This window comes from Anomaloglossus baeobatrachus, chromosome 3, assembly GCF_048569485.1.
Source record: "Anomaloglossus baeobatrachus isolate aAnoBae1 chromosome 3, aAnoBae1.hap1, whole genome shotgun sequence".
Lineage (NCBI taxonomy): Eukaryota > Metazoa > Chordata > Amphibia > Anura > Aromobatidae > Anomaloglossus > Anomaloglossus baeobatrachus.
In genome coordinates this window covers 463420832-463435336 of record NC_134355.1, presented here as the reverse complement: position 1 = coordinate 463435336, position 14505 = coordinate 463420832, and the positions used below count along the sequence as shown (strand labels likewise).

At 51.4% G+C, this 14505-nt stretch overlaps 1 long non-coding RNA gene across 1 annotated transcript in view; it reads right to left on the bottom strand.

Moving 5' to 3' along the window:
• LOC142296658 (uncharacterized) overlaps nucleotides 1-14505 on the bottom strand; it is a 101235-nt gene that overhangs the window by 70057 nt on the left and 16673 nt on the right. The window contains exon 2 of the long non-coding RNA XR_012751667.1: nucleotides 12403-12474. This is a non-coding gene — a long non-coding RNA (uncharacterized LOC142296658). The remainder of the gene's footprint in view (nucleotides 1-12402; nucleotides 12475-14505) is intronic.

The following is a 14505-nucleotide window of genomic DNA, read 5'->3' as shown; positions in this document are numbered from 1 at the left end:
GGGGCCCACTCGCTGTTAGGACTGTGCTGTTTGCTCGACGGTATTCTCAGCTCTTTATGTTGTATGGGGCCCGGGTAACTGTCTCCTCCCTCCCCCGTGCACTGCCTTTCTGCACTATGTGATGAATGCAGCGTCAGGCGCGCCTGGCGTTTGAATACTGCCAGGAGCGGAACCCAGTGACGTCACACCTGACAATGCGGTCAGCAACACTGAGCTCTGCATCGCTTAGCTGTAGGGTCAGCACGGGGTGAGAGACAGCATACGGGGGGGGGGGGTTAGAAAAGACAGCGCAGGGGGGATAGAAGAGAGTGCATGGGAGAGAGACAGAGTGGGAGGTTGCTGGGGGTCAGAGGAGAGAGTGCAGGGGGAGAGAACAGAGTGCACGGGTGAGAGACAGAGCAGGGGGCTGCTAAGGGGGCAGAGGAGAGAGCGCAGGGGGAGAGAAGAGAGTGCACGGGTGAGAGACAGAGCGGGGGGCTGCTGGGGAGGCAGAGGAGAGAGCGCAGGAGGAGAGAAGAGAGTGCACAGGTGAGAGACAGAGCTCGAGGAGGTTCTATGTGTGAGTATATGTATATACAGTATATATATATATATATCATACACACATGGTGTATATATCTACTATAGACTCCCACTAGGTGCTATGCACAATGGTTGTGCAGAGGGTGGGCAGAGGGTGGGGCTGGACACAGAAGCTGGGCGGGGCCAGCGGTGACTGTGAAGTTGAGCAGTCAAACATGTCATGTTTGGTTGAGCTGCAGGTAAATAAAGCGGCTGCAGAAAAGAAAGTGAACATTCAAGAGGAAGAAAAGTTAGAAGCAAAAAAAAGTAATGTAAGGATGTTTTAAATAACAATACAGCACAGATTAGCTTAAAAAAAATATATATTTTGTGGCCGGACAACTTGAAATATCAACACACGCATTTATATTATTCAGCAGTATACCCAAAAAAACACAGCAAATTTACCTCATGGGGCATTGCCCACTTATTACACTCATCTGAGATAAGCCTGGCCAGTGGCGCAGTGGGTTCATACCCGCATGTGTGCCACATACACCTTCTCATCTCTAGAACATCTGTTAAGAGGAGACTTTGTGCAGCAGGCCTTCATGGTAAAATAGCTGCTAGGAAACCACTGCTAAGGACAGGCAACAAGCAGAGGAGACTTGTTTGGGCTAAAGAACACAAGGAATGGACATTAGACCAGTGGAAATCTGTGCTTTGGTCTGATGAGTCCAAATTTGAGATCTTTGGATCCAACCACCGTGTCTTTGTAGAAAAGGTGAACGGATGGACTCTACATGGCTGGTTCCCACCGTGAAGCATGGAGCAGGAGGTGTGATGGTGTGGGGGTGCTTTGCTGGTGACACTGTTGGAGATTTATTCAAAATTGAAGGCATACAGAACCAGCATGCCTACCACAGCATCTTGCAGCGGCATGCTATTCCATCCAGTTTGCGTTTAGTTGGACCATCATTTATTTTTCAACAGGACAATGACCCCAAACACACCTCCAGGCTGTGTAAGGGCTATTTGACTAAGAAGGAGAATGATGGGGTGCTACGCCAAATGACCTGGTCTCCACAGTCACCAGACCTGAACCCAATCGAGATGGTTTGGGGTAAGCTGGACCGCAGAGTGAAGGCAAAAGGGCCAACAAGTGCTAAGCATCTCTGGGAACTCCTTCAAGACTGTTGGAAATCCATTTCTGGTGACTACCTCTTGAAGCTCATCAAGAGAATGCCAAAAATGTGCAAAGTAGTAATGAAAGCAAAAGGTGGCTACTTTGAAGAACCTAGAACATAAGACATATTTTCAGTTGTTTCACACTTTTTTAAGTATTTCATTCCACATGTTTTAATTCATAGTTTTGATGCCTTCAATGTGAATCTACAATTCCTGAAAATAAAGAAAACTCTTTGAATGAGAAGGTGTGTCCAAACCTTTGGTCTGTACTGTACATTCTCAACCTTAGAAGTAACATGGCTTTTGGTAAAGGGAGAATTATCAATTGCAGATACTCAAATAGGATTACCAACGGTATAAACTGTGTGTTCACACTCAATAACAAAACCACTGTCAATAAAGGCCCCGTCACACTAAGCAACATCGCTAGCAACATCGCTGCTAACGAACAACTTTTGTGACGTTGCTAGCGATGTTGCTGTGTGTGACATCCAGCAACAACCTGGCCCCTGCTGTGAGGTCGTTGGTTGTTGCTGAATGTCCTGGGCCATTTTTTAGTTGTTGCTGTCCTGCTGTGAAGCACAGATCGCTGTGTGTGACAGCGAGACAGCAACAACTAAATGTGCAGGCAGCAGGAGCCGGCTTCTGCGGAGGCTGGTAACCAATGTAAACATCGGGTAACCAAGAAGCCCTGTCCTTGGTTACCCGATATTTACCTTCGATACCAGCCTCCCCCGCTCTCACTGCCTGTGCTGCCGGCTCCTGCTCTGTGCACATGTAGCTAGCTGCAGGACACATCGGGTTAATTAACCTGATGTGTCCTGCAGCTAGGAGAGCAAGGAGCCAGCGCTAAGCAGTGTGCGCTGCTCCCTGCTCTGTGCACATGGAGCTGCAGCACTGCCAGCACACATCGGGTAATTAACCCGATGTGTGCTGTAAGTAGGAGAGCAGGGAGCCAGCGCTAAGCATTGTGCGCTGCTCCCTGCTCTGTGCACATTTAGCTGCAGCATACATCGGGTAATTAACCCGATGTGTGCTGTAGCTAGGAGAGCAAGGAGCCAGCGCTCAGTGTGCGCTGCTCCCTGCTCTCTGCACGTGTAGCTCCGTGCAGTGGTAACCAAGGTAAATATCGGGTTGGTTACCGATATTTACCTTAGTTACCAAGCGCAGCATCTTCCACGCTGCGCTGGGGGCTGGTCACTGGTTGCTGGTGAGCTCACCAGCAACTCGTGTAGCCACGCTCCAGCGATCCCTGCCAGGTCAGGTTGCTGGTGGGATCGCTGGAGCGTCGCAGTGTGACATCTCACCAGCAACCTCCTAGCAACTTACCAGCGATCCCTATCGTTGTTGGGATCGCTGGTAAGTTGCTTAGTGTGACGGTACCTTTAGATCCAAGGCAGAACCTGAATCAATAAATGTAGACGTAGTGTCACGGGTGTGTCATGCTTGACAGACAGTTCTCTGGTGTAAAAGATTGGAGAATTTTGCTGCATAAACTGCTCCCTGACATTCTCTGCCTGCAGTTTATCCCTTTCCCTCTAGAGCCCTGCGGAGTTTCTCACCTTTCAGCTGCTAATCATTGGTACTGCCCTTTGTGTGCTTAAATACTTTCATTCCCCCTGGATCTGTGCAGGTGATAGACTTAGGGGCACTTTGCACACTGCGACATCGCAGGTGCGATGTCGGTGGGGTCAAATTGAAAATGACGCACTTCCGGCATCGCATGCGACATCGCAGTGTGTAAAGGCTGGATGATACGATTAACGAGCGCAAAAGCGTCGTAATCGTATCATCGGTACAGCGTCGGCGTAATCCATAATTACGCTGACGCAATGGTCCGATGTTGTTCCTCGCTCCTGCGGCAGCACACATCGCTGTGTGTGAAGTCGCAGGAGCGAGGAACGTCTCCTACCGGCCTCACTGCGGCTTCCGTAGGATATGCGGAAGGAAGGAGGTGGGCAGGATATTTACATCCTGCTCATTTCCGCCCCTCCGCTCTGATTGGCCGCCTGCCGTGTGACGTCGCAGTGACGCCGCACGACCCGCCCCCTTAACAAGGAGGCGGGTCGCCGGCCACAGGGACGTCGCACGGCAGGTGAGTGTGTGTGTGAAGCTGGCGTAGCGATAACTTTCGCTACACCAGCTATCACCACATATCGCTGCTGCGACGGGGGCGGGCACTATCGCACTCGACATCGCAGCATCGGCCTGCGATGTCGTAGTGTGCAAAGCCCGCCTTACTGCCTATACAAGTTCTAGATGCAAACAGTTTGCTTGCACTCATCTGAAGAAAAATTGTTGTTCTTTGCTGTAATTCTCCCTGAGTCTTCTGGAGATAAGTTGTTAATGTGTGTTTCCCCTGTGTCTTCTTTAATGCTTAGTGGGGTTGACTAGGCACTCAGCTTACCAGCTTCCTAGCTATGACCTAGTTTTAAGGTCAGCCTAGGTATCCTGCTTTGTGCATAGGTGCGGAACTTACAGTTTCTAGGGTGCTTAGGGAAGCCAAGTGGCAGCGGTAGGCTTGGTTAGGGGTCACCATCTTCCCCTTCCCTAGACACAGGGTTTTCTTTCCCTTCCCTTTCGCCGTTGACATAGTAATTTCCCGTACCTAGCGTGACAGGTAGTTATAGCATCAGATTTAGTTACCAAAGACACTTGTAAAACAAAACCAGAAGCATGTGTGCCGCCCCCACGTCAGCAGTCGGGCTGCTTGGATCCGGATCCGCAGTGGCTCGAGGGGTTTCCGGACCCGGGGGTCGCGCGGACACTCAAATAAAAAGGGACGTAAATGTACGGGGATTGCTGTAGATACTTCGTGACGCCACCCACTGTGTGTGGTAATATGGAGTACCACCGCTGCTGTTGGGAGGCACCCGGGGGCGAAGGAGTGGCAGCTGGTTGTTTAACCCCTCCGTGGGTAGGGGTGGATGCCACGGGGCTCAGTGTCCAGGACATGGGGAGTTATGTAGGCCAGAGGTGGCGCACTGGGGCGGACCGGGGGATGTTGGTGTACTCACTGTTGAATAACTGTACACAAGTCTGTTGGTAAACCAAGGTGTCAGTGGCCGGCTTCCGCGTTTGGGTGTACTCGGGTCCCACACTTCGCTGGTGTACCGATGTCCCTTCCTCCGACACTCTAATTTTCCTCACTTCTGGACAACTCCGTATGGAACGGGGAAGTCCGCTCCTGGTATGTTCTGGTTGGGAGATGTCAACTGACCCTTGGGATCTCACTGGGTGTTTGCGGATACCCTATCCCCCGCGGTGGGCTGCCGTTTTGCTTTATCTGGGCTAACACTTCTGGAGCAATGTCTGGAACTTTGCTCCTGGCCTGGTGAATTAGAGAGGGGGCTTGCAACCATCTTCTAACTAGGGTCCAGATACCCCACCTGTGCACGGTTTCTGGACCGGATCTCCGCTGTCAGTACCGGCGGGCTCCAACCCTGCCCTGGTCCACTTTGGATTTCCCGTGACCGGACTCCAGTCGCCTTTGGACACGGTACTCTGCTTGCCACCTAGTGTTAGGACCAGGATGACGGGTAGGCCCAGGAGGTGGATCCACTGGACTGAGCACCCCACCGAGGGCAAGGTACCCGGTAGCCGAAGCACTACAGTTAGCAGAACAGTCCGTTCAGAGGAGTGGGTGTAGAAGTCCCTGGGACCACGGAGTCTCTGAAGGTAGTCCGGGTGACGGAACGCAGGTTCGGAGGCCGAGATGATGTCAGGCAGGGTCCGTAACCAGCGGAACGGGGAGGTCGGTCACCACACGGATCCAGGGATCGGAGACGGTAGGAACTGAGAAGATGGCGGACAGTCCGTTCGGGGTTCTGGTACCGTCAGGACCGGTTGGCGAGACAGGAGCGGCTCTACAAGAGAGATAGGTAAGTACGAGACAATGGCACAGGGAGACCTGACTCCTAGCTTAGCAAACACGAAGAACAGGCCCCGCCCACTTGGAAAGGAACCCCCTATATACCCTGCACCTGAATCTTCAATATCCTGTTGGAGGACACTGGCCCTTTAAGAGAGGGTCAATGACCGCGCGCGCGCCCTAATGCGCATGCGCGAGGCCCGGTGCCAGAAGCCAGAGCAGGGAGCGGTGCACAGGAGGCAGGAGCGCTCAGCATCGCAGATGGGCGCCGGGACCGGGGACCGGGTTGCCTGGAGGACGCAGGTGAGGGAGCATGGAGGCCGCGGAGCGGGGGACGCCTGGCAAAGGAGCCGGGGAGCGTGGCAGGGGAGCCGGGGAGCGTGGCAGGGGAGCGTGGCAGGGGAGTCGGGGAGTGTGACAGTACCCCCTTCCCCACGCCCCCCTCCCCGCAACCGGGACAGGAAGGCACGTATCAGGGGAGTACCCACATTCTCCCGGGGTTCCCAGGACCTATCCTCAGGACCATACCCAGCCCAGTCCACCAGGAAGAACTGTCGGCCCCGCACGGTCTTCATGGCCACGATATCCCTTACCGCATAGATGTCATCGTTAGCAATAGGAGGAGAAGCAGAACTTGCAGTAGCGGAGAAGGGACCAAGGACAACCGGCTTGAGCAGGGAGACATGGAAGGAGTTGGGTATCCTCATCGTGGCCGAGAGCTGCAGCTTGTAGGAGACCTCAAGCAGTTCTCGTGGCAAGAGGGGCCCCATCGGGTAATTTTGCCAGCACGCCAGCTGACCGACGGTTCGTGTGTCCGTAACCAGGGGAGTCCCAGCAGGATTTAATGAGACATATGCGGGAGGACGTAGAAGATGATTTTCTCAGTGTGCAGGGCACCGATGCGTAGTACTACAGGCTTGGTGATCCAAGAGATGGTGTCAGAGAGGGGTCTCCCGTCTACAGAGGAAATCACGAGGGGTTTGTCGAGTGGAGTAACAGGCACCTGGTACTTGTCTACCGTGGCCTGCTGGATGAAATTGCCTGCTGCCCCGGAATCGAGGTACGCTTCCGCCGTGAACCGCGTCTCTCCTGCTGTCACTTGAACCGTCCACGTAACCGGGTCTGAGAGAGTCCCAGTACCTAGGGTGGCCTCTCCTACCAGCCCTAAGCTTTGGAGTTTCCCGGCCTCTCTGGACAGGAACGTAGCAGGTGTGTGCCCTCTCCGCAGTAGAAGCAGAGGCCCTTGGCGAGCCGTTCTGCTCGGCATTGTTCGGACTGCCGCAAACGGTCAATCTGCATGGGCTCGTGGACAGAGACACCAGACGACGTCGACTGAAGTACGGCGGGCTTCTGCGGAGGAGAGGAATGCCGTATCGGACGTCTCTCGCGGGACACCTCTTTGGATCGTTCCTGGAATCTGAGGTCCACGCGGGTGGCTAGTGCGATCAGGGCATCCAGGGTGGAAGGAACATCGCGGCCGGCCAGCTCGTCCTTAATACGACTGGAGAGTCCTTCCCAGAAGGCGGCGGTTAGGGCCTCATTATTCCACCCTAATTCAGAGGCCAAGGTGCGAAAGTGGATGGTGTATTGACCCACCGTCAAGGTCCCCTGGCGTAGTTTGAGGAGTGATGAGGCGGACGCGGCGGCACGTCCGGGTTCATCAAAGGTGGTTCTAAACGCCTGCAGGAACTCCTGAATGTCAGTGGTTACAGGGTCCTCCTTCTCCCACAAGGGGTTCATTCAGGCCAGTGCCTCACCCTCTAGATGGGACATCACAAACGCCACCTTGGCTTGATCGGAGGCAAACAGATGCAGAAGCAGTTTAAAGTGGAGGGAGCACTGGTTCAAGAATCCTCTGCAGGTCTTAGGATCTCCGGCATATCGGGGTGGAGAGGCCAAGCAGAGTTTAGAGGCTTCTGAGGAGGCTGCCACGGAAGGTGTGGACATGGACGTGGATGGGGAATGTGATGCCAGGGACGTAGCTGTGGCTTGCAGCGTATTCAGACGGGTGTCCACTGAGGTCATGAAGGCTAACATGCGGGATTGGGTCTCGCGTTGTCATCCGAGTTCCTGCTGCAATCCAGCTAGCTGGGACGCTAGTGCATCAGCGGGATCCATGGCCTGTTCTTACTGTTAGGACCAGGATGACGGGTAGGCCCAGGAGGTGGATCCACTGGACTGAGCACCCCACCGAGGGCAAGGTGCCCGGTAGCCGAAGCACTACGGTTAGCAGGACAGTCCGTTCAGAGGAGTGGGTGTAGAAGTCCCTGGGACCACGGAGTCTCTGAAGGTAGTCCGGGTGACGGAGCGCAGGTTCGGAGGCCGAGATGATGTCAGGCAGGGTCCGTAACCAGCGCAACGGGGAGGTCGGTCACCACACGGATCCAGGGATCGGAGATGGTAGGAACTGAGAAGATGGCGGACAGTCCGTTCGGGGTTCTGGTACAGTCAGGACCGGTTGGTGAGACAGGAGCGGCTCTACAAGAGAGATAGGTAAGTACGAGACAATGGCACAGGGAGACCTGACTCCTAGCTTAGCAAACACGAAGAACAGGCCCCGCCCACTTGGAAAGGAACCCCCTATATACCCTGCACCTGAATCTTCAATATCCTGTTGGAGGACGCTGGCCCTTTAAGAGAGGGTCAATGACCGCGCGCGCCCTAATGCACATGCGCGAGGCCCGGGTGCCAGAAGCCAGAGCAGGGAGCGGTGCACAGGAGGCAGGAGCGCTCAGCATCGCAGATGGGCGCCGGGACCGGGGACCGGGTTGCCTGGAGGACGCAGGTGAGGGAGCGCGGGGGACGCCTGGCAAAGGAGCCGGGGAGCGTGGCAGGGGAGCCGGGGAGCGTGGCAGGGGAGCTGGGGAGCGTGGCAGGAGAGCCGGGGAGCGTGACACCTAGCCAGTAGACCAGGGACAGTACCCTGGCAACCCTTCACAAGGCTCAGACTTGACTTCACTCGAACTTGCACTTTCACTTCACTTGAACTCTAACTTGAACTTCCACTTGAATTGAACTCTAACTTGGACTAACTGGTTCCCTCCCCCGCATCCTCAAGATCCCTAGGTGGGCGCTCCCATCCGCCTGGTCCTGCCCACTGGTGTGTCCTTCCTACCCTGAGGGGGGTGGCTAGGGTTTTGTGGCAGATGGTACCTGATGTGGGATGGTGTTGTACTGTTTTTTTGTGACCACCTGGCGGCGCCAGGGCGTCACAATGTCTCCCACACTATGATGTTCCCCATAGTCCACCACACAGTATTATGGCTGTACAGCTCCTTATACACTTTATTGTCCCTTGAAATCCCCTCCATATAGTATGATGTCCTCCATGGACTCGTATACTTTTGTCACCGTAAACCTTCATACAGTATAATGGTCACCAAAGTCCTCCATGCAATATGACGATCACCATAGCCCCACATGCAGTATAATGGTCACTACAACACTCCATACAGTATAACAGTTCCCATAGCCCTTCAAACAATGTCACCACAGATGCACATACAGTATGATGTTCATGACAGCCTCCATACAGCATGATGGTCACCACAACCCCCACACAGTATGATGGGCCCATTAGACATTCACATAGTATTATGTCCACCAGAGCCACTCCAACCCACACACCTACATAGAATGATGTGGCCCACCACCTCCATACAGCATGAAGTCACCTATAACCCCCTAAACAATATGATGGCTGCAGAGTTCACTATACCCAGCACTGTTCTTCAAAATGCAGCATACAGAACAATACCTCCACCATCCCTATCAGACCAAGTAAAATAGTAAAAACTCTTTTACTCATCTCCCCCTGGTTCTCACCCACCGCAGACTCTAAAGGGGGCTTTACACGGTAGCGATATCGCTAGCAATTTGTAGCGATAGCGAGCGTGTAAGTACTCGCCCCCGTCGCGCATGTGATTGTTTGTGATCGCTGCCGTAGCGAACATTATCGCTACAGCAGCGTCACACATACTTACCTGGTCGGCGGCGCTGTGACTGCCGAACAATCCCTCCTTCAAGGGGGAGGGACGTTCGGCATCACAGCGACGTCACCGCAACGTCACTAAGCGGCCGGCCAATCAAAGTGGAGGGGCGGAGATGAGCAGGACGTAACATCCCGCCCACCTCCTTTCTTCCGCATTGTGACCGGCGGCAGGTAAGGAGACGTTCCTCGCTCCTGCGGTGACACACATAGCGATGTGTGCTGCCGCATGAGCGATGAACCACCTGGATAAACAACCCTTACCGATTTTTGAGTTTGGGACAACCTCTTCATGGTGAACGATTTTCACCATTTTTGAGGTCGCTTAAGGTCACTGGTCAGTGTCACACGCTGCGATATCGTTAATGATGCCGGATGTGCGTCACTAACAACTTGACCCCGACGACAAAACATTAACGATATTGTAGCGTGTAAAGCCCCCTTATCTCTTCTTGCTTTGCAGTAGGCGGCATGGTGTTATGATGTCATTGTGCCATCCCATGACCTCTGCATGAGGATGCTGATATTGTTAACCAAGTCTCAATCAATGCAGCACACAGCTGTACTGGCCGATCTGGCTTTTTACAGTATGTTTTCTGTGAAACAGCGTGACGTTTCACAGTAAAATATACATGATTTCGATAACTCATAGTTAACCCATAGTTTAGGCAGCACAAACCATATGAATGGTTTCCTATAAAGCTCATTATAATGCTATATTTCTATTGCTATTAGATCTATAATTAATTGTATTCTTTTGTTTCTAATGAAAAAACAGAATACTGCTCTGAATATTGCATTATTGAAACATTGAAAATCAGTTGATTGAAGAACAAAAGGAAATCAATCAAGACTTTCCTCTTGGAACCTCTTATCGATTTAATAATTTACATATTGTGAGCCTTAAAGGGAACCGGTCACCAAATTTGGGGCCTATAAGCTGTGGCCACCACCTATACTGTATATACAGCATTCTAACATGCTAACATGCTGTATATAAGAGCCCAGGCCGCTGTGTAGAAAGAAAAAAATCACTTTATAATACTCACCTAAACGATTACTGCGGTGGAGTTGGGTCATATAGGCGTCTCCGTTCTTCGGTACCGGCGCCTCCTCTTTTGGCCATCTTTGTCACCCTTCTTCTGAAGCCAGAGTGCACGACACATCCTACATCATCCATACTCGCCGGCATTGAGGTCCTGCGCAGACGCACTTTGATCTGCCCTGAGCAAGGCAGATCAAAGTATTGTAGTGTGCCTGTGTGGGACCAGCAAGTGTGTATTACGTAGGATGCGTCATGCGCACAGGCTTCAGAAGGAGGCTGAAGATGGCTGAAAGAGGAGGCGCCAGCACCAGGGAACGGAGACGCCCATATGACCCATCTCCACCACAGTGACTGTTTAGTATTCTAGAATGATTTTTACATTCTACAAAGTGGTCTAGGCTCTTATATACAGCATGTTAGAATGCTGTATATACTGTAAGAGCCCACTGGTGGTGGCCGCATCTTATAGGCCCCAAATCTGATGACAGGTTCCCTTTAATAATAATCTTTGAATGATTTTTCTTCAATTTTGCATTGATAGCCTATCCTGGTGTTGTAATTTTAGCAAAGGGGTTCTGGAACACCAGTAAATATCACTGCCACTGCATTGTACTTATTATTGGGGTGTAAATATAGTGCGTGTAAGGGTTACAGTTGCACCCAGGCATTACAACCCAGGCAGGCTGAAAAGATCTTATTGGCCCATAGGAGGAGATCAGAGATTAATGATAATTGGGGACCGCATTAGGGATTTTGCATTGGCGCCTACGAACTTCAAGTTACGTTACTGACCTTGGAGTGAAATGCTTTCAGACTATTTCCGTAGGAAAACTCATATTGTAGAATCTGTTTGCCTATTTTTATTTTCAATGAGCAATCACATTCCAAAAAAGGAACATTGGTCATTTTAAGGGAAAAATGTCTAGGGGCATATTTTACTCATAAACGGGACTCTTCAAGAGGAATGAATTAGGAAATTTACTTCATTGCTCCAGAAAGTCAATAGTTTCAAACTGAATATTAAAGTCTGGGACTAAACTTTTGATGACTTATCCTTGGGTAGGTCATAAATCTGAGGTCAGTGGGGTTTCCCACACTGCACTGAACATCTGAAATCTGTTTCGGCAGGGGCCGGATGTAAAAACTGCACAGATTGGATCACCAAAGTATTTAGTAGCAATGTGATGAGCTCTGCAGTACCTCTGCTGGAGCAGCTTTAAGTTGACCGGTGCCAAGTGTTGGTCATTCATCAATCTGATATTGACAAACTTTCTCATTGATAGATCATCGATAGTTTAGTCCCATACAACCCCTTTTAAAACACATATTTTTTATTTTTGCCCCTCCACACTTCTTGGGCAGCCAAACATTTTTTTATTACTTCACTGACATGACTGTATGAAGTATGTTTTATGTAAGATGTCCATTAGTTTTTTTCTCTGCTTTGGGGTCATGAACTGTGCTACGTAATTTATATACATTTTTGTGATACAAATTTAGAAATAAGTTATTTTTAGTATTGTTTTCTTTTATATTTCAGTGTTCCTGTTTCACACTAAAAAACTAAATTTTTCAGATTTACTATGTCAATGTAGATAACTATTATGTGTATTTTTTATTGCATTTTTTATATTAATACTCATGTTTGATATATGTAGTTTTACATAGTTTGTTCCACAAGAAGTTATGAAAGATCTCTGTTGTCCATTTTTATCTTAGGGCTTAGCAGAAACAGTTACAAACCACTTTTACTTTTTTACTGCCAAAAGATCAGGTTTTGATACAGAAAAAAATGCAGCAAAAACGTACTGTGTGAACTTAGCTTTAGACTGTGTTCATATCATCATGGTTTATCTGCACGTCAGAAGCCCTGTTGAAGTCCTGAAAAAACAGATTCGGGCGTATTAGTTGCTGATGCGGCCATTGTCTTTAATTAACAAATCTGTGTGATTTTTACCTGTACCACTGGGATGCTATTTTATAAGAGCCTGTATTGTGATTGTGGTGCAAGTTTATGCTGTAAAAATATGCAGAATATAAATTTGGACCCATAAGACACAAATTTTAGACATACAGTAGATGAACTGATTAGGCATCCATTGTCCACTGAAAAGAAAGATTCCTTTTTACTTTACTTGTATATTGGGACAGTGAATCTGTGGTACAGAATCTCCAATTACCGTACCTAAATTATTCCCTTTACGTGAAGGAATGTTCTGAATAAGAGAGGATATTAGTGCCCATATTCAGCTGACGGGCTATGTTCTCCAACATGTAGTACATGTAGAAGGTGGTTGAGCCCTGAAATATAAAGTATATGGTTGTGTGTTATCCTTATTGCTAAATGTGTATGTTGATATGTTATAATACTAGTGTCGCGGGCGGAGGAGGGGACGCTGTGCTTCTCCCACTGCTCGGGTCCGGCTGCCGCTGCTGCTGCGGCTGCTGCTGCTCGGTGGCTCGAGCGATGGGCCGGATCCCGGGGACTCGAGCGGCGCTCCTCGCCCGTGAGTGAAAGGGGATTGGTTTTTGGGATAGTCTATTGTCCGTGACGCCACCCACGGTTGTGGTGATTGTATGGACACCACCGCTGCTCTGTATGGGGATCCCGGGAGCGGTGACAGGGAGCAGCAAAGTTGTTGGTTCTCCCCTCCGTGGGTAGGGGGTAGTTGTCCCGGAGCTTAGTGATGAGGTGGGGGATGCTGGATGGCAGGGTCGGTGCAGGGCTTGGTGGGGTGCAGGGACGCGGGGGCAGCGCTGTGCCTCACGGCACTGTGGTACTCACTCAGCCTGAGACGGGGACACAGTTCTCGGTAAAACACACGGCTGGAAAGACGGTTCCCACGGACGGCTGCACTTGCTTTTCCCCAGTAGTTGACGGTGACGGTCCCTCTTCCTGCACCTGAGATGATGATGGTAGCGATGGGTTCCCACCGGTAACCCGCTCCCCGACTTGGTTATGGGCCGGAGGAGCCCTACTTTGCCCGCAGGCGCTGGCCCTGAGAAACTGGTGCCTTGGCGGTGGCGGTGTCTCTCTACAACGGTTGGACTGTTGCCTTCAATCGGGACTTGGTTGTTGGGAGACCCAGAGGTCCCCTTCACTGACGGATTTGGCAAATTCACGGCGACTCCTGGCCTTGCCGGGATCCGAGAGGCCCCTGCCAATGGTGCTGACTGCTCTTCGTATACCGCTCCGGTACCGCCGCGCCACCACCCGTCCACGGTCCTTCCGGCAACCTCTAAGCAGCCTCTCCTGCAGACAGTCACCGCCGTCTGCTGACCTTGCTGTCTCAGTCCGGGGCACACACCCGGACCAACTTCAGGCTTTCTTAACTGTTACTTTGCACTGTCTCTACTCTTACTGTCCTCCTCTACCACTTCCTTCTCCTTCACTCCCCTAGCTTGAACTGCCTGGTTTTCCCGCCTCCAGGGCTGTGAACTCCTCGGTGGGCGGAGCCAACCGCCTGGCCCACCCCCTGGTGTGGACATCAGCCCCTGGAGGAAGGCAACAAGGATTTTTGATTAGCCTTGGTGTTCCTAGCTGGGGTGTAGGGTATGGTGGTGTTATGACCTGTGACCCCTGGCTTGCCCAGGGCGTCACATTCCCCCTTAGCAAAATGCAGACCGTCCGCGGGCTGCCCGTCCAACACCGGTTTTATTTTCTGAAAAGATATAAAAGGTAAACATACACATAAAATAACTTCATCCCACATCGGGAGGTTCATTTCTTAAACGTTACTAACATTTTAAACAGTTGCGGCTGCCGCTCTCTCCCACCCAAGTAACCTGGCCCTGATGCTGCCCCTAAAACCCAGGCAGCACACCTTGACCCCAGTCCTGAACCAGTTACCCGAGCGGGATCTGTCCTCCCCCTCCAGAGGGTAGCCACCCGTTCCTGTGGTGGCTGGGCCC